General features: G+C 36.0%; 1 protein-coding gene across 4 annotated transcripts in view; it reads left to right on the top strand.

The window, feature by feature from the left end:
* Positions 1-27386, top strand: part of PDE3B (phosphodiesterase 3B) — a 258881-nt gene that overhangs the window by 104194 nt on the left and 127301 nt on the right. The gene's annotated exons all lie outside the window — the stretch shown is intronic.

The raw sequence follows: 27386 nt of genomic DNA, 5'->3' as shown, positions 1-27386 counted from the left end.
GAGCCATCCGCGCCTGGCCAAGAACTTTCTATTTTTCTATAAGACTTTTTTTTTTTAAACATAGATTAGTACATATGTAAATGAAAAGTAAGAGAATATTCATGTTGAAAGAGAAGTGAAGATCATCTAGTCTGGCCTTTCGGTGCTTGAATTTCCTTAAACACATTAACTAAATAGTAAGCTAGCTTCTGCATGTACTAATCCAATGATGAGTAACTCTGTATCTCTGAAGATAATACATTCCATCTTTAGATGGCATTGACTAGTGAAAACCAAATAGTTATACTGAATCAAAAGTCAGCTTCCTTGTGTTTCTTTTTGTTTTTAACCCATTGGCCCTAGATTCTATGAGGCTATACAGAACAGTTTAAACAGTCTTCCTTATGACAATCATAAAATATTTTATGATTATATTATAAAATATTAATACTATTTTATGATAATAAAATATTAATACTATTTTATGATAATAAAATATTAATACTATTTTATGATAATAAAATATTATTAATCATAAAATAGTAAGTAAGTACTTTTAGTTCCTTCAGCCATTCTCCATATGTCACAAAGGCCTTCTCTGTTATTCAGAATATATTACAGATAGTCTCTACTAGGAGCAGAATCCATGAATAGGATTCAGGAAACCCATGGATTTCGATATTAGGGTTCTCCAGGGAAACAGAACCAATAGTAGGATATTTATACACACACATCCTCCTATATCCCATATATATGGGAGTTTCCAATGATTATTACTTTATATCATTACTTTTCATGAAAGTATTTCCTATATCATGAAAGTATTTATTCATACTTTTCTGTTTTGAACCAGTTTCAAGAAATTGAGTGCATATATATATGGGATATAGGAGGATATGTGTGTGTGTGTGTGTGTGTATATATATATATATATAGTGGAAGCTGAGAAGTTCCAAGATCTGCATTTAGCAAGCTGGAGACCTTGGAGAGCCAGTAGTGTAAATTCCAGTCTAAAAGCTGGCCAGCTTGAGACCCAAAAAGAGAGGATGTTTCAGTCCAGTTCTAAGGCTTGAAATCACCAGTGTTGTAGCTCAAGCTGTCAGGCAGGAAGAATTCCTCCTACTTAGCCCTTTGGTTCTATTTAATTGAGTGAATGAGGTCCACCAGCAGTAGGGAAAGCAATCTGCTTTACTCAGCGTACTGATTCGAATGTTAGTCTCATCCAGAAATACTCTTATAGATCCAGAATAGAATAATGTTTGGCCAAATGTATGGGCACCTTGGGACTCAGTCAAGTTAACACATAAATATCACAAATATGAAAAATTTGTATCCTTATATTTACTAACTTCTGAATGAGAGTTGAGAGTTTACGATTATTTCAAATCATAAATTTGAAAATTTATGATTGTAAGCAACAGACCACTATAGCAAAACCGTGGCTTCACAACAGTAGAAATCACAGATAATTTTATGTCTACTATAGTTGTTGCAGATATTTGGAAATATTGACATTCATTGGTTCATAATGTGAATATTATATGTAATTTCCTAATTATAAGAACATATATTATTGACTCATGTTTATTTGAATAATATTTATAATGTAGATATGATATAAATTTTATTGACTGATTGGTTTTCTCTGTTTTCTTATGCATTACATTTTATGCTTTTAAGAATATTATTTTGAAAAGGATCCATAGACTTTACTGGACTGCAAAAGGGGTCCATTGTTCAAGAAGTGGTTAAGAACCTTTGGTCTATACTTTTTCTAAAGTGTAATTTTAGAAAGGAATACATTTTATGGGTGTGGCCCATTAACACTAACATAGGCGTAGAGATTATCATCTGCCTACATCTACATAAAATAAACCAAGATCTCATTCATTTTTTTTAGGCAGCCAGACTGATCACACTAGTTGGAATTAGTCCATCTTTTGATTCTAGCCTGGTCTTTTCAGACTCACTCTGTTAGTGTGTTTCCTGTTTTATGTTTCTGTCATTTACAAATACAATAAGCATGTTCTCTGTATCACAGATTACCAAACCTGGCTGCTCATCAGAATCATCTGAGGAGCTTTAAAAAATAGATTTTTAGTTCCTCCCTCACATTTAGTCAGAAACACAGTACACCTGGTGATTATGCAAGCTGCCTGGCACTGTTCTGTGAATTCATATTTGAAAATCCCATTATTTTATATAATTTATGTCATTTATAGTAATATTTATTAAAATGTTATAAAAGTTAGAATTTTGTAGTGTTGCACTTGCTAAGTCTTTCCAGGTTGACCTGCAGCACCCTGGAGTTTCCAACGATTATTACTTTATATCATTACTATAATTCATACTTTTCTGTTTTGAACCAGTTTGTTTCAAGAAACTGAGTCCATCTACCTAATTTCTCTCATACGCCATCCAATAATAAATCTTGGCAAAAAAGGCAGTTGTCACTCATATTTCTAGTGAGTTGATATAAACTTATACTAATCACTCCCTCTTCATCTGATTTGTCATAAGTTATTCCTTAAAACTTGTTTGTAAGCAATTGATATCATCCTTATTGTTTTGGTTTAAGTTTCCCTAAAAGTCAAGCGTGAAACAAGGACACTAGTTTATTTGGGAAGTGATCCCACAAAGCGGGAATAAGGAAGTGGGCAAGAGTGAGACATGGAAGAAGGAAATGCCAATATAAGACTATAGTATTGTAGTGGTAGTTGTGGCAGCAGAAGCTAGATTCTGCTGTGACATCCTGAAAAGTGTTCAGAAAGCTTCCTAGACTTTCTATCTGAAAGATAGGCAATGAGATTTATCTATCAGCTCTTGTTCTTTATTGGTCAATGATTCCCTCCATCCCTCAGCCTGGGAAAGTTAACTCACCTGTATTTCCAGGCTGCCCTTGCTAACAGGCTGAGTGGGACATTGTAGTGCCAGTGAAAATCCTGGGACAGAAAGTGGAAAGATGGTAAATGCATGTTTGAAGTGGCAGTCTGTTAATGTGAGGTAAATCTTTCCAGGAAGGTTCGCCACAAGTATGACAAAAAGTGGACTGAGGGGCTGTGACATGGGGTGTCAGTGGCACTTGCTACACTCATCTTCTGTATTTTAAGAAATCTACTTTTTTATTTTTATAAATCAATTACATTTGTTTGTTTCTAAGAGTCTTCTAAGGTTACCAATAACCTCATGTGCTAGTTCTCTCAGTATCCTGTGACTATAATTCATTCTGACTAAGAACTTGGACTGATTTACCTGTCTTGGGCTTTAGTTCTGGCATTACAATGTTTGTTCAAACCTTTTCAGTTTCTGACAGATAAAACTGGGACAATCTAGGAGTTAAAGAGTTTTTCTTTCTCTTTAGTGGTATTATATAATCTTCTGAAATAAGCCGGTTTTTTGTTGTTGTTGTTGTTGTTGTATCTTGGTTTAATCTAGTCAAAAAGAAAAAGAAAATTCCTTTAGTTGTCTCTTGAATTTTGCAAGTCATAGGTAATTTTGAGGTTTGGGTTTTTTGAGTTCACTGGTTAACTTCTTTAATTTCTTTTCCGAACTGTCTTCTAAAGTTCCTCCATCCTTCAAGTTTTATGCTAAGGAGTCCTGGCTGTCTTTTCTGTGAGAACATTGAAATGTTTTCTTAAATTTTAAGGAGATCCATTGAATATGTCTAGACTTTCTCTTTATTTGTGGCCATCACAAACTTTGAGCTGACATGGTCACTCCTTGCATTTTCTCCTTGATTCTGATAAGCCCTGGAATCCTTCATTTATGTATTCCTTGTCTTTGTACAAATCAAAGGCTACTGTTATTCGGTCATTTTTGTCCTCTTGCCCCATTCTTACCTTTTTTCTTTTGCCTTACCCCTCTTTTCCACTTCTTCTAAAAGTTATCTAGTATTCTAGTATAATCTGTTGACTTTTGCTTTCTGAACTATCTACTGTTCTCTCTCATTTATTCCATTGCTTTGGGATGCTTATTCAGTGACCATAGCTAAACTGGTTAAACTACTTAGTCTTCAGGTATTAAGGAATGATAGTGTGTGGAAGTGATAACATATTTGTGTTTTTTCAGGAGTCTAGGATCCCTGTTTTTCCCCTTTGTTTCCCTATTCACCATCCACTGGATCATAGGAAAACTTACCTGTTAATATAAGTGAAAAGTAACTTAGTTCTTTGGAGGGAGAGATACAAAAGTTTTGACTCAGGTGATTTTACGATTACGAGCATATTTTCAGTATAGATCTTTTTGAGTGCCTTCCATGAACCACATACTTTATTAGTCACCAAGGATGAAGAAGGCCAGGAACACTGTTATCAAAGAGTCTAATAAAAGAGATGGAGATGTAAACAAATACTTGAATTTTAATGTCAAAGTTAAATTGTGCTCTAAATGATGGATATATTTTTTATGAAATCTCTTCTGTAATAACGTGATGTTCTGATAATTATTGAGTTTATAAATTGAGTCATTGGGTGTGTGAAGTTGACATATTATTCTCAGATGCCAATTCTGATTTCTCCATGCTGAAAATTATGATGGTAAGAATCCAATAGCTTTGATTTCCTTAGGTAAACGTTAGGCTAAACATCCAGTGTTGTATCTTCAGTATTTTCTACCAGGCAGAAGAATTGTTATTTTTATGCCTCTGTGTTTAAATGATAGAAGTAAGATACTTTAATTGAAAAGAGAATAAATAAAACAAAGTATCCCTTTTAGAGGATCAAAGGGGAGCAGGAACTCCCCAGGTTTTTAAATATTTTAGTACATAAAATATACACAACAACTTAAAATCGTTACTTTTCTGGGAAAACTGAAGCACACACTGGAGATTTTTAAAAACTCCACTTGATGTTAGATGATTAAACAGTATTTTGCTTTGGAAATTGAAAAACAAGACTTGTTATAAAAATAGTTCATTCCATACCAATAAAATCTTATTGGCTTGTTTATTTTTATTTTGTAATAAGATAGAGTGAATGTGGAAGCTTGTGTTTAAGAACTTCTTGTCCTGTTTAGATTATGTTAAATAACGTACAACATTTTTAAAAACAACTTTTATAAACACCTAAGACTTTAGACAAAGGAATATGGGTATGCGATGAGGCTTGACCCAATTAAGTAGGCAAAAACTTTTTAAAATATTTCATGGCATAGAGGGAGAATTAGTTCACTTTTTATGAATTACTTGTTCTTTTCTGAGTTACATGTATATTTCTGGGAATTAAATTTTTAAATAATTGGATAATTTAATGTGATAATCTAATTTTACTAGCCAGTTTCTTTAGCATTTTAATTTTCACTGTTCCTTAACTCTATATAAACAAACAAATCAAGAGAACTCATTATTATTAACATCAGTAATACTAACAAATCATGCTAACATTTCTTGAGATCAGTCTCTAAAGTAATATATAAGCTCTCATGTGTATTATCTCGTTTAGTGTCTCACTAACCTGAGTGTATAGGTATTATTATTGCTGTGTTATAGACGACATTACTTAAAAGAACACTGTAGTAAATCCTTTGGAAAAATAGCGTTTTGGAATGTGAGCACCCGTTCCTCAATTTGTCTATTTTATACGTATATACTTTTGTATATGACAATTTTTTTTTTCAGTATGCTGTTTCTAGCCAGGTGCAGTGGTGGGTGCCTTTAGTCCCTGCTACTCAGGAGGCTGAGGTGGGTGGATCGCTTGAGCCCAGGAGTTCAAGTTCAGCCTGGGCAACATGGCAAGGCTCCATCTCTTTTAAAAAAAACAACAACAGCTATTTTTGGTCTCTTCATCCTTTATTATTTTTGTGAATGTTGCCATTTTCTTTTGTGTCTGCTCAGACTTGAACTCTATAGGCTCTTTTGGCTTTGCTCGCCTTCTTCTCTTTCATGCCCTCTTCAAACCAGGAAGTTGTACAGTCTTAGAAGGACAATCTCTATAATATTTCTCCCATTATCTGTTGTACTTTTTGAGGTCAGGACTGAGATTGAAATTTTTCTGAATGAGAAGAACCACCCTCAACTGGGATTACTGAACACCGAATGACTTTGGAAATTAACTTTTGCTGCAGACTTGATAATGTGTCTTAATAAATCCATCCTAAAATTACAAGGAGTAACAGAGTTTAAATGTAAAAATCATGTTATAGTAAAAGTCATTTTGATGACATTGAATGTTGTTTGAGTCACAAGTAATGTCAAGCCACTGTATATGTCACATCTTGTCAAAAGTTAAAACAAGAAAAGTTAGATTCCATTCCCATACAAATTTATAGCAGATATATTTTCTAGATAAAATTATAGTTCTAGCAGCAGTTTTCAAACTAAAATACAAGTTAGGGATTTTCCGTATTTCAAAATCTGTTTAACTGTGCCATCAAGGAACCTCCAGGTAACTGTCAATTGGAAATGATTATTTACAGTGTAATGACCTGCTAAAAGACAAATGTCAGGAGAAGATTCTCATAGAATTTTATAAATACCTTGTAAGTGAGGAATATACTTAAATAAAAGCACATGCCTGTGGACTGGTATCAATATTTGGCAGTGCCTGTCTGCATGAAAAGACATTTTCAAAAATGAAATGTGTAAAATCTAATTACAGAAGAACATTAACAGATAAACATTGATTTTGATGATAGAGAACACCAACTTTGAGTCCCAATAAAATGAAATACTCTTAATCATGGTGGATAAGCTTTTTGATGTGCTGCTGGATCCGGTTTGCCATATTTTAAGGATTTTTGCTTCGATGTTCATCAGGGATATTGGTCTAAAATTCTCTTTTTTTGTTGTGTCTCTGCCAGACTTTGAAACTGGGATGATGTTGGCCTCATAAAATGAGTTAGGGAGGATTCCCTCTTTTTCTATTGATTGGAATACACGAAAATTAATTCAAGATGGATTAGAGACTTAAATGTTAGACCTAAAACCATAAAACCCTAGAAGAAAACCTAGGTAATACCATTCAGGACATAGGCATGGGCAAGGACTTCATGTCTAAAACACCAAAAGCAACGGCAACAAAAGCCAAACATTGGCAAATGGGATCTAATGAAACTAAAGAGCTTCTGCACAGCAAAAGAAACTACCATCAGAGTGAACAGGCAACCTACAGAATGGGAGAAAATTTTTGCAATCTGCTCATCTGACAAAGGGCTAATATCCAGAACCTACAAAGAACTCAAACAAATTTACAAGAAAAAAACAAACAACCCCATCAAAAAGTGGGCAATGGATATGAACAGACATTTCTCAAAAGAAGACATTCATACAGCCAACAGACACATGAAAAAATGCTCATCATCACTGGCCATCAGAGAAATGCAAATCAAAACCACAATGAGATACCATCTCACACCAGTGAGAATGGCGATCATTAAAAAGTCAGGAAACAACAGGTGCTGGAGAGGATGTGGAGAAATAGGAACACTTTTACACTGTTGGTGGGATCGTAAACTAGTTTAACCATTATGGAAAACAGTATGGCGATTCCTCAAGGATTTAGAACTAGAAGTACCATATGACCCAGCCATCCCATTACTGGGTATATACCCAAAGGATTATAAATCATGCAACTATAAAGACACATGCACACGTATGTTTATTGCGGCACTATTCACAATAGCAAAGACTTGGAATCAACCCAAATGTCCATCAGTGACAGACTGGATTAAGAAAATGTGGCACATATGTACCATGGAATACTATGCAGCCATAAAAAAGGATGAGTTTGTGTCCTTTGTAGGGACATGGATGCAGCTGGAAACCGTCATTCTCAGCAAACTATCGCAAGAACAAAAAACCAAACACCGCATGTTCTCACTCATAGGTGGGAACTGAACAATGAGATCACTTGGACTCGGGAAGGGGAGCATCATACACCGGGGCCTATCATGGGGAGGGGGGAGGGGGGAGGGATTGCGTTGGGAGTTATACCTGATGTAAATGACGAGTTGATGGGTGCTGACGAGTTGATGGGTGCAGCACACCAGCATGGCACAAGTATACATATGTAACAAATCTGCACGTTATGCACATGTACCCTAGAACTTAAAGTATAATAATAATAATAAAATAAAAATTAAAAAAAAATAAAATGAAATACTCTTTCCCTAAAAGAATTCCATTCTTCTCATTGGAAGACCCACAGTACAAAACATTATGTTCACATTATTATATTTTGAATTTTGTCAGTAAAACTTTATGGAAATATGTTTGTATTGTATTAAGTACCTACGTAATAACCTTGATTTTGTCTCTTGGCCATTAAAGTCTAAAATATTTGCTATCTGACCCTTATATAAAAAGTTTGCTAACTGTGAGCTAAACAATTATTCATTATTTTAAGTGAGCTCTTGCCAATCAAACACAGAGAAATAAGTCTGTACTGGTAGAATTTCAACTATTAGTGTAGAAAAAATAATTCTACATCATTCCCAGAACAGACTTTAGATGATTATTTACTCCAAATTAACCCATTTTACAATTATTTTATTTTACAATTAAGAATCCTTATTTTACAATTAAGAATCCAAGGTTTAATGGAAGCTAGACATTGGTATAACTGAAAATGAAACTGAGATATTCTCATTTTCCATCCAGTGTTCTTTCTAGTGAACTTTGTTTATATGCAAGTGTTTCTGCTGGATACTAAGAATGATAAAAAAGAAATATTAGAAATGGTGTCTATATCGAGATACATTATAATCTGGTTGGGGAGTGTATCAGTCAGGGTCCCAGCAAGAATAATACACTCAAATGATCTAGTTGAGGATCATTTAATGACAGACTGTTTATAAAAGGATGGCGAGAGTTATGGGAAATAGTCTTTTGCCACCGAAGCCTGAAGAGACAAGGGGTAGCTATAGGAGAGGCCCCTCAAGGGAAGCCGTGGCTTTTGGTGGAGGAATCCAACTACTGGCAACCTGTGCTGTCCAGAAAGGAGGTGATACCCCATCTATAAATACTTTGACCTCATTCTCCTCCTGCCCTTTCATCTCCTGCTGGTGCCTCACATAGTCCTAATCCTGCCAAAAGCCACATGGCAAATAACCTTTGGATGGAGTCCAGAAAGGTTAACCTCCTAAGGAAAACTGTCAGAGAGTGAATCTGAAGGGACAAATGGAGAATATCCACCTCAGATAGCAGGATTACTTATATGGTAACAGCACATGGAAACATATTATAAGTGTGTGAGCAATCTGGACTACATATACTTAATAGCTTACCAGCACACAAGATATCATTTTTAAGTGCTTTTCATTTTTAAAAGTACATTCTTTATCTGTACAACAAGTTTAAATCTGCACCACATTCCTTTTTACACTGACATCTGGAACAAAGTTCAGTCTAATTGTAGTAGTTCAATTCTAAATTGGTAGGCCACTTCTGCTGCTGCATAAAGTTGTTCCACTGTTTATCAGAAGTAGTTTTGGGTTTTTTTTGTTGTTGTTTTTTTAGACGGAGTCTTGCTCTGTCACCAGGCTGGAGTGCAGTGGCGTGATCTCGGCTCACTGCAACCTCCACCTCCTGGGTTCAAGCGATTCTCCTGCCTCAGCTTCTAGAGTAGCTGGGACTACAGGTGTGCGCCACCATGCCTAGCTAATTTTTGTATTTTTAATAGAGATGGGGTTTCACCATGTTGGCCAGGACGGTCTCGATCTCTTTACCTCATGATCTGCCCACCTTGACCTCCCAAAGTGCTGGGATTACAGATGGGAGCCACTGTGCCCGGCCACAGATGTTGTTTTAAGTGGTTCAGAACTCGGCTTCAGGAGGAGGCTAAGTAGTAAGAAGCCTGGAAGGTAAATAATGCATTGCTATTTTTTATCAGTTGAAAATGCATTATTTTGAGATTTTTTTTTTTTTTTTTTTTTTTTTTTTGAGACGGAGTCTCGCTCTGTCCCCCAGGCTAGAGTGCGGTGGCCAGATCTCAGCTCACTGCAAGCTCCGCCTCCCGGGTTCCCGCCATTCTCCTGCCTCAGCCTCCCGAGTAGCTGGGACTACAGGCGCCTGCCACCGTGCCCGGCTAGTATTTTTGTATTTTTTAGTAGAGACGGGGTTTCACCGTGTTAGCCAGGATGGCCTTGATCTCCTGACCTCGTGATCCACCCGTCTCGGCCTCCCAAAGTGCTGGGATTATAGGCTTGAGCCACCGCGCCCGGCCTATTTTGAGATTTTTATAAACTGGTCATTTTTATAGGATGAAAGAGACTTACACAATAGAGATTCTCAACCTATAAATAGTATTACAGTATAATATTGTTGTTAAAGTTAAGAATTTTGTAGTTAGAGAAACCACAGTTTGATTCTGGCTCTGCTACTCCCTTGCCCTGTAAGTCTGGGCAAGTTTCTTAGACTTGCTCAGCCACAGTTTATGGTAAAAATGAGGACAGCCACAAGGTTGTTTCAAGTTTCAAGTGAGATAATGGCATATAGTAAGCCCTTAATAAATGTTAGCTATTATTAGTAGTGTTCATACATTCTGTAACCAAAATTTCAAATTTATAATGGAACAAGTGATATTTATAGGTTAAATCATTCTACAGATATTTATTAAACAATGATTATGTGCTGGGTACTCACTGTGCTAGATGCTGTAATCAAAGTAGGAACAAATCAGACCTCGATCTCCTGGAGACCAAAGGTGCATAATTTGCATCTAGTTTTTATTAATAATTGATGAATTAGTAAACAGTTCCTATACTCACATATGTGCTGCCAGCCTAATGGGTTCCTTAGTTGTCCTCATTGACCATCAGCATACCAAAAAGACTAGGATAGTTTAAAATTGTTTTTCTTCAAAATCAAGTTTAATGGGGTTCTTATTTAATATTTCAAAGTACATAATATATTCACATGGTTCAAAAGGCAAAAAGTGGAAACAGTCATACATTGACAATTCTCTTTCGCATTGTTTAGTTCTCAACTTATCCCACAAAAGTAACCACTGTTCGCAGTGTGCATATATATTCTTTTGGAATATTAAAAAATTGACATATCACAGTTGTACATATTTTTGTGGTACATGTGATATTTTGATACGTGTATACATTGTGTAACAATCAAATCAGGGTAATTGGAATATCCATCACCTGCAGGATTTATCTTTTCTTTGTGTTGGGAGCATTACAGTTCTTCTCTCTATTTTGAAATATACAATAAATTTTTCTTAACTATAATTTTCCTATTATCCTATACTAGAAATTATTCCTTCTAGGATTGTTTATTTTTTAAATTGTTTTGTGTTCAAGAATTAGCACAATTTATCATTGTGCTAGACTCTGTCATCACAGTAAAACACTAGACTTGTGTATTTGCTTCCTAATAAACGAGCAGTGCTATTAATATAGAAAAAAGGTCAATGAATTAAAAATAGAAGTCTTTAAAAATTCTACTAGTACATTGATCATTGAAAGACTTTAATTATCATCTGATTTTCCTTTCTATGCCATTTGGAATTATAAATGGTAATTTTTTATTTGTTTGGCACTACCAAAAAGTGCAATGTTTGGGAAAAGAAATCATTTCACGAGGGGCGGAGCAAGATGGCCGAATAGGAACAGCTCCAGTCTCCAACTCCCAGCGCGAGCGACACAGAAGACCGGTGATTTCTGCATTTTCAACTGAGGTACTGGGTTCATCTCACTGGGGAGTGCCAGACGATCGGTGCTGGTCAGCTGCTGCAGCCCGACCAGCGAGAGCTGAAGCAGGGCGAGGCATTGCCTCACCTGGGAAGCGCAAGGGGGAAGGGAATCCCTTTTCCTAGCCAGGGGAACTGAGACACACAACACCTGGAAAATCGGGTAACTCTCACCCCAATACTGCGCTTTAAGCAAACAGGCACACCAGGAGATCATATCCCACACCTGGCCGGGAGGGTCCCACACCCACGGAGCCTCCCTCATTGCTAGCACAGCAGTCTGTGATCTACCAGCAAGGCAGCAGTGAGGCTGGGGGAGGGGCACCCGCCATTGCTGAGGCTTAAGTAGGTAAACAAAGCTGCTGGGAAGCTCGAACTGGGTGGAGCTCACAGCAGCTCAAGGAAACCTGCCTGTCTCTGTAGACTCCACCTCTGGGGACAGGGCACAGTAAACAATAACAAATGCAGCAGAAACCTCTGCAGACGCAAACGACTCTGTCTGACAGCTTTGAAGAGAGCAGTGGATCTCCCAACACGGAGGTTGAGATCTGAGAAAGGACAGACTCCCTGCTCAAGTGGGTCCCTGACCCCTGAGTAGCCTAACTGGGAGACATCCCCCACTAGGGGCAGTCTGACACCCCACACCTCACAGGGTGGAGTACACCCCTGAGAGGAAGCTTCCAAAGCAAGAATCAGACAGGTACACTCCCTGTTCAGAAATATTCTATCTTCTGCAGCCTCTGCTGCTGATACCCAGGCAAACAGGGTCTGGAGTGGACCTCAAGCAATCTCCAACAGACCTACAGCTGAGGGTCCTGACTGTTAGAAGGAAAACTATCAAACAGGAAGGACACCTACACCAAACCCCCATCAGTACGTCACCATCATCAAAGACCAGAGGCAGATAAAACCACAACGATGGGGAAAAAGCAGGGCAGAAAAGCTGGAAATTCAAAAAATAAGAGCGCATCTCCCCCGGCAAAGGAGCGCAGCTCATCGCCAGCAACGGATCAAAGCTGGACGGAGAATGACTTTGACGAGATGAGAGAAGAAGGCTTCAGTCCATCAAATTTCTCAGAGCTAAAGGAGGAATTACGTACCCAGCGCAAAGAAACTAAAAATCTTGAAAAAAAAGTGGAAGAATTGATGGCTAGAGTAACTAATGCAGAGAAGGTCTTAAACGAAATGAAAGAGATGAAAACCATGACACGAGAAATACGTGACAAATGCACAAGCTTCAGTAACCGACTCGATCAACTGGAAGAAAGAGTATCAGCGATTGAGGATCAAATGAATGAAATGAAGCGAGAAGAGAAACCAAAAGAAAAAAGAAGAAAAAGATATGAACAGAGCCTGCACGAAGTATGGGATTATGTAAAAAGACCAAATCTACGTCTGATTGGGGTGCCTGAAAGTGAGGGGGAAAATGGAACCAAGTTGGAAAACACTCTTCAGGATATCATCCAGGAGAACTTCCCCAACCTAGTAGGGCAGGCCAACATTCAAATCCAGGAAATACAGAGAACGCCACAAAGATACTCCTCGAGAAGAGCAACTCCAAGACACATAATTGCCAGATTCACCAAAGTTGAAATGAAGGAAAAAATCTTAAGGGCAGCCAGAGAGAAAGGTCGGGTTACCCACAAAGGGAAGCCCATCAGACTAACAGCAGATCTCTCGGCAGAAACTCTTCAAGCCAGAAGAGAGTGGGGGCCAATATTCAACATTCTTAAAGAAAAGAATTTTAAACCCAGAATTTTATATCCAGCCAAACTAAGTTTCATAAGTGAAGGAGAAATAAAATCCTTTACAGATAAGCAAATGCTTAGAGATTTTGTCACCACTAGGCCTGCCTTACAAGAGACCCTGAAGGAAGCACTAAACATGGAAAGGAACAACCGGTACCAGCCATTGCAAAAACATGCCAAAATGTAAAGACCATCAAGGCTAGGAAGAAACTGCATCAACTAACAAGCAAAATAACCAGTTAATATCATAATGGCAGGATCAAGTTCACACATAACAATCTTAACCTTAAATGTAAATGGACTAAATGCTCCAATTAAAAGACACAGACTGGCAAACTGGATAAAGAGTCAAGACCCATCAGTCTGCTGTATTCAGGAGACCCATCTCACATGCAGAGACATACATAGGCTCAAAATAAAGGGATGGAGGAAGATTTACCAAGCAAATGGAGAACAAAAAAAAGCGGGGGTTGCAATACTAGTCTCTGATAAAACAGACTTTAAACCATCAAAGATCAAAAGAGACAAAGAAGGCCATTACATAATGGTAAAGGGATCAATTCAACAGGAAGAGATAACTATCCTAAATATAAATGCACCCAATACAGGAGCACCCAGATTCATAAAGCAAGTCCTTAGAGACTTACAAAGAGACTTAGACTCCCATACAATAATAATGGGAGACTTCAACACTCCACTGTCAACATTATACAGATCAACGAGACAGAAAGTTAACAAGGATATCCAGGAATTGAACTCATCTCTGCAGCAAGCAGACCTAATAGACATCTATAGAACTCTCCACCCCAAATCAACAGAATATACATTCTTCTCAGCACCACATCGTACTTACTCCAAAATTGACCACGTAATTGGAAGTAAAGCACTCCTCAGCAAATGTACAAGAACAGAAATTATAACAAACTGTCTCTCAGACCACAGTGCAATCAAACTAGAGCTCAGGACTAAGAAACTCAATCAAAACCGCTCAACTACATGGAAACTGAACAACCTGCTCCTGAATGACTACTGGGTACATAACGAAATGAAGGCAGAAATAAAGATGTTCTTTGAAACCAATGAGAACAAAGATACAACATACCAGAATCTCTGGGACACATTTAAAGCAGTGTGTAGAGGGAAATTTATAGCACTAAATGCCCACAAGAGAAAGCAGGAAAGATCTAAAATTGACACTCTAACATCGCAATTAAAAGAATTAGAGAAGCAAGAGCAAACACATTCGAAAGCTAGCAGAAGGTAAGAAATAACTAAGATCAGAGCAGAACTGAAGGAGATAGAGACACAAAAAACCCTCCAAAAAATCAATGAATCCAGGAGTTGGTTTTTTGAAAAGATCAACAAAATTGACAGACCGCTAGCAAGACTAATAAAGAAGAAAAGAGAGAAGAATCAAATCGACGCAATTAAAAATGATAAAGGGGATATCACCACCAACCCCACAGAAATATAAACTACCATCAGAGAATACTATAAACACCTCTATGCAAATAAACTGGAAAATCTAGAAGAAATGGATAATTTCCTGGACACTTACACTCTTCCAAGACTAAACCAGGAAGAAGTTGAATCCCTGAATAGACCAATAGCAGGCTCTGAAATTGAGGCAATAATTAATAGCCTACCAACCAAAAAAAGTCCAGGACCAGATGGATTCACAGCTGAATTCTACCAAGGGAAAAGGAGGAGTTGGTACCATTCCTTCTGAAACTATTCCAATCAATAGAAAAAGAGGGAATCCTCCCTAACTCATTTTATGAGGCCAACATCATCCTGATACCAAAGCCTGGCAGAGACACAACAAAAAAAGAGAATTTTAGACCAATATCCCTGATGAACATCGATGCAGAAATCCTCAATAAAATACTGGCAAACCGGATTCAGCAACACATCAAAAAGCTTATCCACCATGATCAAGTGGGCTTCATCCCTGGGATGCAAGGCTGGTTCAACATTCGCAAATCAATAAACATCATCCAGCATATAAACAGAACCAAAGACAAGAACCACATGATTATCTCAATAGATGCAGAAAAGGCTTTTGACAAAATTCAACAGCCCTTCATGCTAAAAACGCTCAATAAATTCGGTATTGATGGAACGTACCTCAAAATAATAAGAGCTATTTATGACAAACCCACAGCCAATATCATACTGAATGGGCAAAAACTGGAAAAATTCCCTTTGAAAACTGGCACAAGACAGGGATGCCCTCTCTCACCACTCCTATTCAACATAGTGTTGGAAGTTCTGGCTAGGGCAATCAGGCAAGAGAAAGAAATCAAGGATATTCAGTTAGGAAAAGAAGAAGTCAAATTGTCCCTGTTTGCAGATGACATGATTGTCTATTTAGAAAACCCCATTGTCTCAGCCCAAAATCTCCTTAAGCTGATAAGCAACTTCAGCAAAGTCTCAGGATACAAAATTAATGTGCAAAAATCACAAGCATTCTTATACACCAGTAACAGACAAACAGAGAGCCAAATCAGGAATGAACTTCCATTCACAATTGCTTCAAAGAGAATAAAATACCTAGGAATCCAACTTACAAGGGATGTAAAGGACCTCTTCAAGGAGAACTACAAACCACTGCTCAGTGAAATCAAAGAGGACACAAACAAATGGAAGAACATACCATGCTCATGGATAGGAAGAATCAATATCATGAAAATGGCCATACTGCCCAAGGTAATTTATAGATTCAATGCCATCCCCATCAAGCTACCAATGAGTTTCTTCACAGAATTGGAAAAAACTGCTTTAAAGTTCATATGGAACCAAAAAAGAGCCCGCATCTCCAAGACAATCCTAAGTCAAAAGAACAAAGCTGGAGGCATCACGCTACCTGACTTCAAACTATACTACAAGGCTACAGTAACCAAAACAGCATGGTACTGGTACCAAAAGAGAGATATAGACCAATGGAACAGAACCGAGTCCTCAGAAATAATACCAGACATCTACAGCCATCTGATCTTTGACAAACCTGAGAGAAACAAGAAATGGGGAAAGGATTCCCTTTTTAATAAATGGTGCTGGGAAAATTGGCTAGCCATAAGTAGAAAGCTGAAACTGGATCCTTTCCTTACTCCTTATACGAAAATTAATTCAAGATGGATTAGAGACTTAAATGTTAGACCTAATACCATAAAAATCCTAGAGGAAAACCTAGGTAGTACCATTCAGGACATAGGCATGGGCAAAGACTTCATGTCTAAAACACCAAAAGCAACGGCTGCAAAAGCCAAAATTGACAAATGAGGTCTCATTAAACTAAAGAGCTTCTGCACAGCAAAAGAAACTACCATCAGAGTGAACAGGCAACCTACAGAATGGGAGAAAATTTTTGCAATCTACTCATCTGACAAAGGGCTAATATCCAGAACCTACAAAGAACTCAAACAAATTTACAAGAAAAAAACAAACAACCCCATCAAAACGTGGGCAAAGGATATGAACAGACAGTTCTCAAAAGAAGACATTCATACAGCCAACAGACACATGAAAAAATGCTCATCATCACTGGCCATCAGAGAAATGCAAATCAAAACCACAATGAGATACCATCTCACACCAGTGAGAATGGCGATCATTAAAAAGTCAGGAAACAACTGGTGCTGGAGAGGATGTGGAGAAATAGGAACACTTTTACACTGTTGGTGGGATTGTAAACTAGTTCAACCATTATGGAAAACAGTATGGCGATTCCTCAAGGATCTAGAACTAGAAGTACCATATGACCCAGCCATCCCATTACTGGGTATATACCCAAAGGATTATAAATTATGCTGCTATAAAGACACATGCACACGTATGTTTATTGCAGCACTATTCACAATAGCAAAGACTTGGAATCAACCCAAATGTCCATCAGCGACAGATTGGATTAAGAAAATGTGGCACATATACACCATGGAATACTATGCAGCCATAAAAAAGGATGAGTTTGTGTCCTTTGTAGGGACATGGATGCAGCTGGAAACCATCATTCTTAGCAAACTATCACAAGAACAGAAAACCAAACACCACATGTTCTCACTCATAGGTGGGAACTGAACAATGGGATCACTTGGACTCGGGAAGGGGAACATCACACACCAGGGCCTATCATGGGGAGGGGGGAGGGAGGAGGGATTGCATTGGGTGTTATACCTGATGTAAATGACGAGTTGATGGGTGCAGCACACCAACATGGCACGAGTATACATATGTAACAAACCTGCACGTTGTGCACATGTACCCTACAACTTAAAGTATAATAATAATAAATAAATTAAAAAAAAAAAGAAATCATTTCACATTGAATAGTAGTTAGACATTGTGCTCATTTTAGGTAGGATTACTTGAAGCTTGGTTTTGATTTGTCAGTTTCATTAGCTTATACATGCCATTTTGTAGTAATAGTCAATTCAGTATTAGATAATTCTCAGATTTTTATTATTTTATGCTATTTTATACATGAACAATTAGTATTTATTGGTCCTTTGTAAAGTTTTTTCTCAAAATGTAGTGTTAATTTGTCTGCGTATTTAAAGTTTATTGTAAAAGTTATTTTGCCTATTCAGAGCATAAAACTTTTAGTACATTTTGTTTTATAAGTGTAGGATACCATGATGATCCCTGGGGAATCTGATTTTTTTTAATAGACAAGAAGTCCCCCATTTTCATTTTTAAATCAAGTTGCTATGTGGCTAGCATCTTTGTCTGCTTAATTTTAATCACAGTTACCATGACAAAACTTATTTATTTAGCTAATGCCTAACAGTGTCAAATATATACTGCTGGCAACTGTACTAATTTCTATCTGACTAATAAAAATCCCAAATAAAAATGGTACATTTTCATTTTAAATGGAAAAAGATTAGTTTCTGAATATAAATTGAGTTTTAAGTTTTTCTTCTTCGTTAATTAAAATCTATTCTGATGCTTTTTTGTTAATTTTATTTAATATCTATATCTCCCAAATTTAATATTCAGTTCTAAAATAAAGGCAAGTCAGTTGGGTGTGGTGGTTCATGCCTGTAATCCCAGCACTTTGGGAAACTGAGCCTGGCATATCGCTTGAGCTCAGGAGTTTAAGACCAGTTTGGGCAGCATGGTGAGACCCTGTCTCTCTTGATTTTATACTTTTCTTTTTTTTGAAATGTGGTCTCACCATATTGCCCAGGCTGGTTTTGAACTCCTGGACTCAAGTACTCCTCCTGCTTGGTACTACAGGCATTCACCACCCCACCCAGCTGGTTTTGTACTTCTTGACAGGAAAAAAAAATCACCAAGAAATTCCTTAATACATATTTTAAGTGCTGCTTTATAAAATTTATCAGTACGGCTTTAGAACATCACACTAGATAATAGTATTGTGCTGTTATTTCCTTTTTAATTTATTAAGAAAAAGGAAGATGCAGGGGAATGAATCTTTATTGAACTTTCCTGGCCTCTTCAAGGAATAGTAAATAAACCAAGTTAGCTGGAGGGGAGTGGAGAGGGCCTTGTAGGCCATTGTTAAAACCTTAGGCTTTTACTCAGATTGAGATGAGAAGTCACTGGAGAGTGTTGAACAAAGAAGTGACATTATATGACTTAAGCTTTAAGAGGGTTGCTTTGCTCTATTGAGAATAGATTCTACCTGGGCAAGAAAGGAAGCAAAGAATATTTAGGAGGCTTTGGTAATAATTTGGGCAAGAGAGCATGATGGCTTAGGGTAGAGTGGGAGCAATGAAGATATGATAAGTGTTTATATTCTGTACATATTATGACAGTAGAGATAACAGGATTCTCCAATGTGATGTGTGAGAAAGAGGGGAGTTATGTTTTTGGCCTAAGCCAAGGTAGTGATGAGATTGCCCCTAACTGAGATGTGGGAAGACTATGGGGAGGAAGGTCAGTTCAGTTTTGGACATATTAAGTTCAAGTTATCTATTAGACAGCCAACTGGAGATGTTGAGTAGGCTATTGGAATATAATTCTTCAGCTCAGAGAAGAAGATACATATACATTTGTGAGTCATTAGCTTATTGAAGGTATTTACACCCACAAAGCTAGATGAAATAGAAAAGAGAAGAGGTCCAAGGTCAGGGGTGGTCACAGCAATGTTAAAACATCAAAATGGTAAGTAAGACTCAGAGAGGAGACTGAGAAATACTGTTCAATGAATTAGAAAGAAATCTGAAGAATGTAATACTCCAGAAGCCAAGTGAGAAAAATAATTTCAGGGAGGAAAGAGTGTTAGATTGTGTCAAATGGTGGTGGATCAGAAGTATGAAGAGAGACTTGACCATTGGTTTTAACAACATTAGAAACCTCATCAAGAACAGATTTAATGAAAAAGTGCCAAAACCTGATTAGAGTCAGCTTACCAGAGAATGAAAGGAGAAGAACTAGAAACAACCAATGAAGAATTCTTTTGAGGAATTTTACAGAGAAATGAGATAGTGGCTAGGTTGAAATATGATCATGATAAAGGTGTATGTGTGTGTAATGAATGTGTGAGATGTGAGAAACTGCAGCATGTTTATAATCTAATTGGAATGATTTAGTAGAGAAAAAATGATGATGAGAAAGAATTGCTGCTGAAATATCTTCAGGTAGGGAAGAGGGAATCGAATCTACTACATTTATGGAAAAGTAGCTGTAGGCAGGAGCACAGACAGTTAATCTGTTGTGACAGAATGAAATACCAGGTATACGGATACAGATATTAGAAGGTAATTTGATGATTTGATAAATAACAACTAGGTCTAGGTAGATGCTTTCCATTGTTTGAAAGAAATGTGTTATAAAAATTATTACCATTTTAGCATAGTGGAAAGGAATGAAATTGGAGGGAGATAAACCTGGGTTTAGATTTTAGCTGTGCCAGTTACTAGCTGGCATGTGGCAGAACTTAGTTACAATGCCCCTGTATTATTTAGGGACCCAGCAAGAAATAAAATTCACTAAAAAGTGATTCAAATAAAAACACTTTAATGAAGAGTCTACTTTGAGAGAATGAACAGCATTAAGGAATGGGCAAGATATGGTAAGGTACCTGGAAACTAGCAATTATGGAAAGCTGTTACCTCACCTGGGGCTGAAAAGGCAAGAGTGGACATGGTGGTTTTAGTTTAGTGATTGCTGAACGTATGAAGGAAGGACCAGCTGGTAAGAGCTATAGTCGTGGAGGAACACAGTTGTTGCCAGAGACAATGGTTCATAGGTAAGGAAGCAGCAGAGAAGAAATAACCTTGATCTCTCTCTACTCCTCAATGCCTTTTTTCTGCTATTGACCTCCATTGGCTAGATGTAAGCAGAAACCAGCTGCAAGGCTTCTAAGGTGTTACAGAATTTAGGGTTCACTCTCCCTAGGGTCCAGAGAAGGGCAAAAGATGAAAGTGGGAGATGAATGCCGAGTAATCAGTAGAATCATTAAGCCTCAACTTCTCCATATATAAAATGAGGCTACCGCAAAGTTGCTGTGATGTTACATGTACTGCCAAGCACCTGCTACATTGCTAGCATATAGCAGTGTTTATTAAATGACAAGTATAAGATGCCACAGCATAATGGTTAGTCCTTAAAGCTTTGGAATTAAGCAGATCTAGGTTTAAGTTCTGTCCCTGTCACTTACTAATCATGAGACTTTGGGAAGTCTTTGTTTTGTCATCTGTAAAATGGGGAAATAAGGCTTACCACAGATAATTCTAGTAAAGATGAAAAGGGACAGTATATAGTAAGCGCCTAACACAGTGCTGATACGTAGCATGCAGTTTAAGTTACTGTGACCATCATGATGATATGTGACTGGAAAGAATAGTAAATGACATCAGTTTCCAGGTAATACTAGTCTCCTCCCACTCCCACTCCCCCCCGCCCCAGTTTTTTTTTCTGTTGCTCAGTTTTTCTGCATAGGGTTATTTCTTTGTCACATAGGGTTCAAGGTTACTATCTTTGCACTCTAAACAGTAGTAGCAGTGGTAACTACTGTGCATTATTTACTGTGTTTTTATTGCTTGTTCTCTGCTCTATGGGGTAAACATAATGTTGAAAATGTTTTTTTTAAAAAAGAAAATATAGCTTTAGTTAATTTAACTTTTTGGCTATTCATTTATTTTATTTTTTTTTTTTTGATTTATGTTTGCTAAACACACACAAAGAGTTAAGTGGATTTTTTTATTGGGCCTAAGTTGGAAGGCATAGAAACAGTTGGAAACACTGAATTCAGTCAGTTTCATTAGCATAGATTTATATATGAAGCTCAAGTAAAATGTCATCAAGAAATAGGAGAATATAGGATGCTGTAACAGTTAATTCAGAGCCATACTATAATAAGTATTCTTTTTAAATTTCACATAAATATAACAGTTCTGTAAGCTTGATATGAGGGCACATACATGTTTTTCTTTTTGGCTACATAGAGAACAATGAAATAAAGCCTCATTGACGTAATTGAACCTGATAACATCTCCTGGTTGTACTGCTGATGTTTCACTGTGGTTTTGGTGGTTTTGTAGAGCTCCATAGAGCATGTTAGACTTAAAAACATATTCAAACAGAAACTTTTATCAGGATTCGACTTCTTAACCATAAAGAAAAAATGAATTTAAATAAAGGCATAGTCTTGGGTACACTTAAATCAACTTAAATAATTTTTAATAGTATATATTACTTAGAGAAATTACTGTTCCTTAATTAGTTTTGAACAAATAACCATAGTATGAAAAGAAATAATAATTTCTGGTATTGTATTATATATTAGCACAGAAGGAAAGAGATAAATATAATAATGGAAGCTCCTAAAAACAGCAAGTTAAAATTTTGTGCTTTCATTAAATGATGTCTTATAGTTCGACAGAACTACATTTTTAAAACATATCATAGCACTATAACTTTTTGTTTTAAACTGAAATTAAAAATTTAGTTTTATTTTTTAATTCTTATATTTAAGTTACTTACAAGATCTACTTTGGTATTGGGGTTTAGATGCCTAAAACTTTGCTGACTTGGAAACAATGTGTATCAGAGCATTTACTGTCTACTTGGAAGTAAAATTTTAAAATAGCTACATTTTATTATGTATGAGGAATGAGTGCTTGAACCAATATTTCTTAAAACTTTTAATGTACATGTACTGCCAACTATGCATTCAGTATGTATGGTAGCTACCCACCAACTTAAGGTAAATGTATAAAAAAGAATCACAATTTTTGAAAACTAAAAAATTAAAATATTTTATATCAGTGTATATTTGCAATATTAAAGTTATCTCTGTTTAGCTCAATGTTGAGTAAATAGGCTGCTTGTTGTAGGTTCATTGTATATCGTCATATTCTTTTCTCATCTCTATTTCTCTTAAATTGTAAAAATCCAACCAAAATTATAATTTATGAGGAACGTCAGCAGGGGTTTTTTGGCTGTTGGTCTGAATACTCAGATTAAACAGGGACTCCGGAATTAAGAGATTGCTCACTGAAGACTCTTTCAAGGCTGAGTCACTTGCTAAGTTGATGGACATTATCATACTTGAAAGTTTAAGAAATAGAGGCTTTTGCATTTTATTGAAAATAGCACTGTTTGCTCTTTATATTTTATATTTGCTTTTAAATATTTTATTTTCTCAGTTTTTGCACAGCACACTGAAAAGATGTATACTCTGTATCCAAAAAGTTGAGTGCATTTACATTTGTGCTATTTCTTTAACATTGAACTCAGCATAATGTATTTTAACCACCAGCCCTTTTCTGTGAAAACAACAACAAAAAAAACAGGGTATATAAATTTGAAGTTAGTGTAGTACTCCTTGCTTAGCAAAGCTTTTTCTTGATGTGCAGACAACTAATTTTTTCTCTCAGGACTGATTTCAACACATTTTTCCCAGTTTATATCATAGTTTACAAAATAAATATTAAAGTAGAAAAAATTATCTTTTATAGTATGGATTTTTCAGAGGTAAAAACAAAAACTTGTCTGCTATTCTTTCTCATGTGTATTACACATATACCAAGAGCTGATTTGGACTCTGCACTTCAGTGCACTTATCAAGCAGTAAAGTAAAATATCTGGTTTTTCTTTCAGCATAATGTTCATCATTTGTGTGGCTGAGAGTTTTATAAATCTCTCAGCAATAGTCTATCTTTTGTATATGCTTTTGCTAGGAGGAGCACAGAATCTGAATCGTGCCTGTGTAGTTTTTGTCTCTTCTCTTTTAGGAACAAAAATGTTCAGTTTCATATGTGAAAGCATTTTGTGCTTGTTTTAGAAAGATTCTGTTCATTTACCAAAGAGGTTTTTATGTTTTGTTTGAGAACGTTCCATAACTTCATGTCATTATTTGATAAAGTTTCAAAATAGACAACATCCAGAAGAATATGGGGTAAATGAATTACCAGTCAAAAAGAAATCCAGCTTTTAGATAGTTGCTGTTGTATGTGCTAGTAAAATTTTTGGTTTTATCCCGTTGTGTGGTATTATCACACGCACAGATTTATATTGTTTGCATTAGAGTCCTATTCTTGATTTAGGCTTAACATTTATTCTAAGCTATTTATGTTACCTTGTTTTTATCAATATCTTAGGCTTTAGAAACCAATTTTGAGCCATTTATTTATTTTATTGATTGGGGAGTATAATGCAACACAATGAAAATAATGCAAATTTAAAAGATATAAATAATATTCAAATGGTGTGAAAATACTTTAGGAAAGATGATTTGTTCTCTTTTAGAATAATGCACGTCTTAGAGAACCTTTTCAGCTTTTAAGAATATAATTTGTTAAGATAATGAGATTTCTGTGGAAATAAAAATTAACCTTATAGTTCACAATTATGAAATATATGCAAACTAAATTGTTTCCTTTTTCCCTCTAAATATTCTGGGACAAGGAGGAACAACTAGTGATTGACAGATCATAATTTGATAAATAATGGCTAATACTCTATTACTGTTTCCTAGTTTAAAATTTTATGTTTTTAAAATATATATATATATTTCATGTATACATATATGTAATCTAATATTACAGAGACACTCAACAGTATTTTCATTAAGTATTTGCTCTTTGCATATTTCTCACTTTATTCTGTCATTAGTTCTCCCACTGTCCAGGATCATTCCTATCAAGTACAAGCATGCTTTAGAACCTACCATGTTAAAAAAAAAGTATTATTCCCACATTTTTTTCTAACGATTGCTTCATTTCATTCTTGCCTTTACAGCACAATTTTTCAAAAGAGTTTTCTCTAGTCACTTTCTCTACTTCCTTACCTTCCTAAATTCATCTTAACTTTTAACTAAAGCTGAACAAATATTTATGAAATACGTGTAAAGTATAGAGACTAAAGAAACAGACACCATCGACCCACCGTTACTGTTATTTTTGAACATTGCCATTAACATTGAAGTTCCCTGTGTGTCACTCCTGGATGTGGTTCACTTCTTTTCTTTTAGAGATAATCACCATCCTGAATTTCTTTACAGTTTACCATATGTATTTCTAATAAGCATATCTCAGTGTGTATTTCATTATAAATGAGTGAAGTTATACTGTATGTATCTGTCTGTGATTTGCTTTTCTTGTTCAACATTGTTTCTGAGATCCATCCATATACTATGTAGCTGTATGTACTTCATTCATTTTCACTGCTGTACTCCATTGTATGAATATACCAAAATTTTTCTCTTTTATTGTTGATGAACATTCGGGTTGTATCTAGTTTTTTGCTACCCTAAGCTGCACAACTATGTGCATTCTTCTTGTCTCCTTCTGTCAAACTGTAGCAAAGGACCAAGTTTTTGAGTTTTTCCCTGATCTGTTGTGGATTGATGCTTTTGTAAAATATACTAAAAATGTCTCACCAATGTCAAATTGCTATAAAAATATATAAACCTTTACTCTGAATTTCTGTATTTATCTTGTTATGGACTGCATTTTGAATACTGCTCTAAGATGTGTACCTAGCTGTGGAATTCCTGGCTCGTTCATCTTCTATTATGGAGAAAATTGTTTTCTCAAAATCGCTAATATTCTAGTTGCTCAAATTACACAGAAGGCAGTCTGCCAGCTCTTTGTGGCTTTCTGTGTATCTGCTTTCAATTCCTAATTATGAAGGGGATTTCACAGTAAGACCTGCTGCTTTAGGGTAATGTAATTTTCATCCTAGAGAAAGTGACTGCAAATAAGATTAGGCTTTGCTTAAGAATTGATTCAAAGCCAACCTAGCAAGCACAAGTGAGAGAAAACTATGATAATGGGATAAAGGGCCAGGAGGAGTGAATTTATTGAGGGAGATGGTCTGTAATATTGTAATACTACAATATTGTAATATGCAATATTGTGGAAGATGGTCTGTTATTGTAATACTATAATACTGAAATATTGTAATACAAAATGCTACGGTAGAGAGATCTAAAGAAAGCAAGCAGAGAAAAAAAAGCATTGTACATAGTAAGATTTTTAGAGACCTTTAGGAGTCCAGTTAAAATAGGGCATACATTCCTTCTCATGTTAGCAGCCTTCCTTCTGCATAGGCAGCCTTACAATTGTCTCAATGCGTTAGAGAACTTTCACAAAATATAAGCTGAGATTGCTCTTATAAGTAAGCAGCAGGACTACTTTATATCAGTGTTTGTCCACTGTATTTTCATTACAACCCCAAATCCAGGAATATATATATATATATATATATATATATATATATATATATATATAATATATACTTATACAAAATATCTATACATATGTAAAATATTATATATACATATATAAATATGTTATATATGTTTCCCTAATCTCCCACTTCATGTCATTTTCATACCAAAGATGTACAGTACATCTGTTTGTATACTGTAACCTTTGGAGGTCTATGAACCATTTTAATTTTCAAGATTTTTTTTTTTTTCCCTAAGAACCAGTTACCACCTGCTTGGGAGTGATAGCACCCCTGTTGAGAATATATCACATGAATACAAACATGGCTCTTGGCATTAGAGTACAAATATTTAAAAAGGTAATGTTTATTTAATCATGTAGGTCAATGAAGTGGGGAAAGCAGACTACTCAATGTTAAGAAACCATCCTAATGAAAGTATACTTGAGTGAGCAACAAATCAACTTCTACTTAGGGTAATGAATCAGGGAAATAAGGTATACAAGTATTTTTCTCTGTTTGATGGTGTTATTGTGGGAGAAGTATAGAAATATGGATCAGATGATAGTACAGTTAGGTAAGGTTGTAGACCGACAATGCAAATTAGTTCATTGATGCCTGTCTCATAGGTGATTTTTAGTAATACATGGTATGGCTCTGTTTTCACTCCTGTTTCTTCTATACATCTATTCGTGAACTTAAGAAAACATCAGATTTATAGATGTCATGATAATGGGAGGAATGAAGAATAGGGTAGTTGACATTGTCAATCTCCAAAGAAACTGACAGGCTAAAATAAGGGCAGAAGTAAAGTATTGCTGTTGGGTCTAAAAAGCCATGTTTATAAGAATAGCATGGAGGAAAATGGATCATAACAATATCATGTATAAAAGAAACTTAGGCATTTTAGGTTATGTTAATCTTAAGAAGCATTTTAGGAAGCTATTAACATCTTTATTTGCAATAATTAGTGTCCCTTGAATCTAGATTATATGCTGATTAAATCACAATCTGAAATAATTATATCAAGACCACATTTAGGACCATATAAAATATTGCTTAAATTTAATGAGTCTGTTATATATGTGGTATACTTTGCATGTAGTTGTATCAGAGCCATTTTGTGGGCACTGGTTCATGAGTCTTCTAAGTGATTGTACTGTGTCTGAATTTTCTTTGGGAAGAAATAGATTTTTCTTCAGTGGTAAGAAAGAAATTATGTTCTGCAAGTATATTGATGAGGAGATGGTGATAATGATAATTGACAATTTTTTGAGTGATTAAGCATGGGTGTATTATGTAAAATATGAGTCAACAAACTGTAGTCCACTGACCAAATCCTGCCAGCAGCCTGTTTTTGTATGACCTTTGAGCTAATAATTTT

The sequence above is a fragment of the Chlorocebus sabaeus genome, chromosome 1 (genome assembly GCF_047675955.1).
Source record: "Chlorocebus sabaeus isolate Y175 chromosome 1, mChlSab1.0.hap1, whole genome shotgun sequence".
In the NCBI taxonomy this organism is placed as follows: domain Eukaryota; kingdom Metazoa; phylum Chordata; class Mammalia; order Primates; family Cercopithecidae; genus Chlorocebus; species Chlorocebus sabaeus.
Note: the sequence above shows the minus strand (reverse complement) of the source record. Positions and strands in the feature narration are given on the sequence as shown.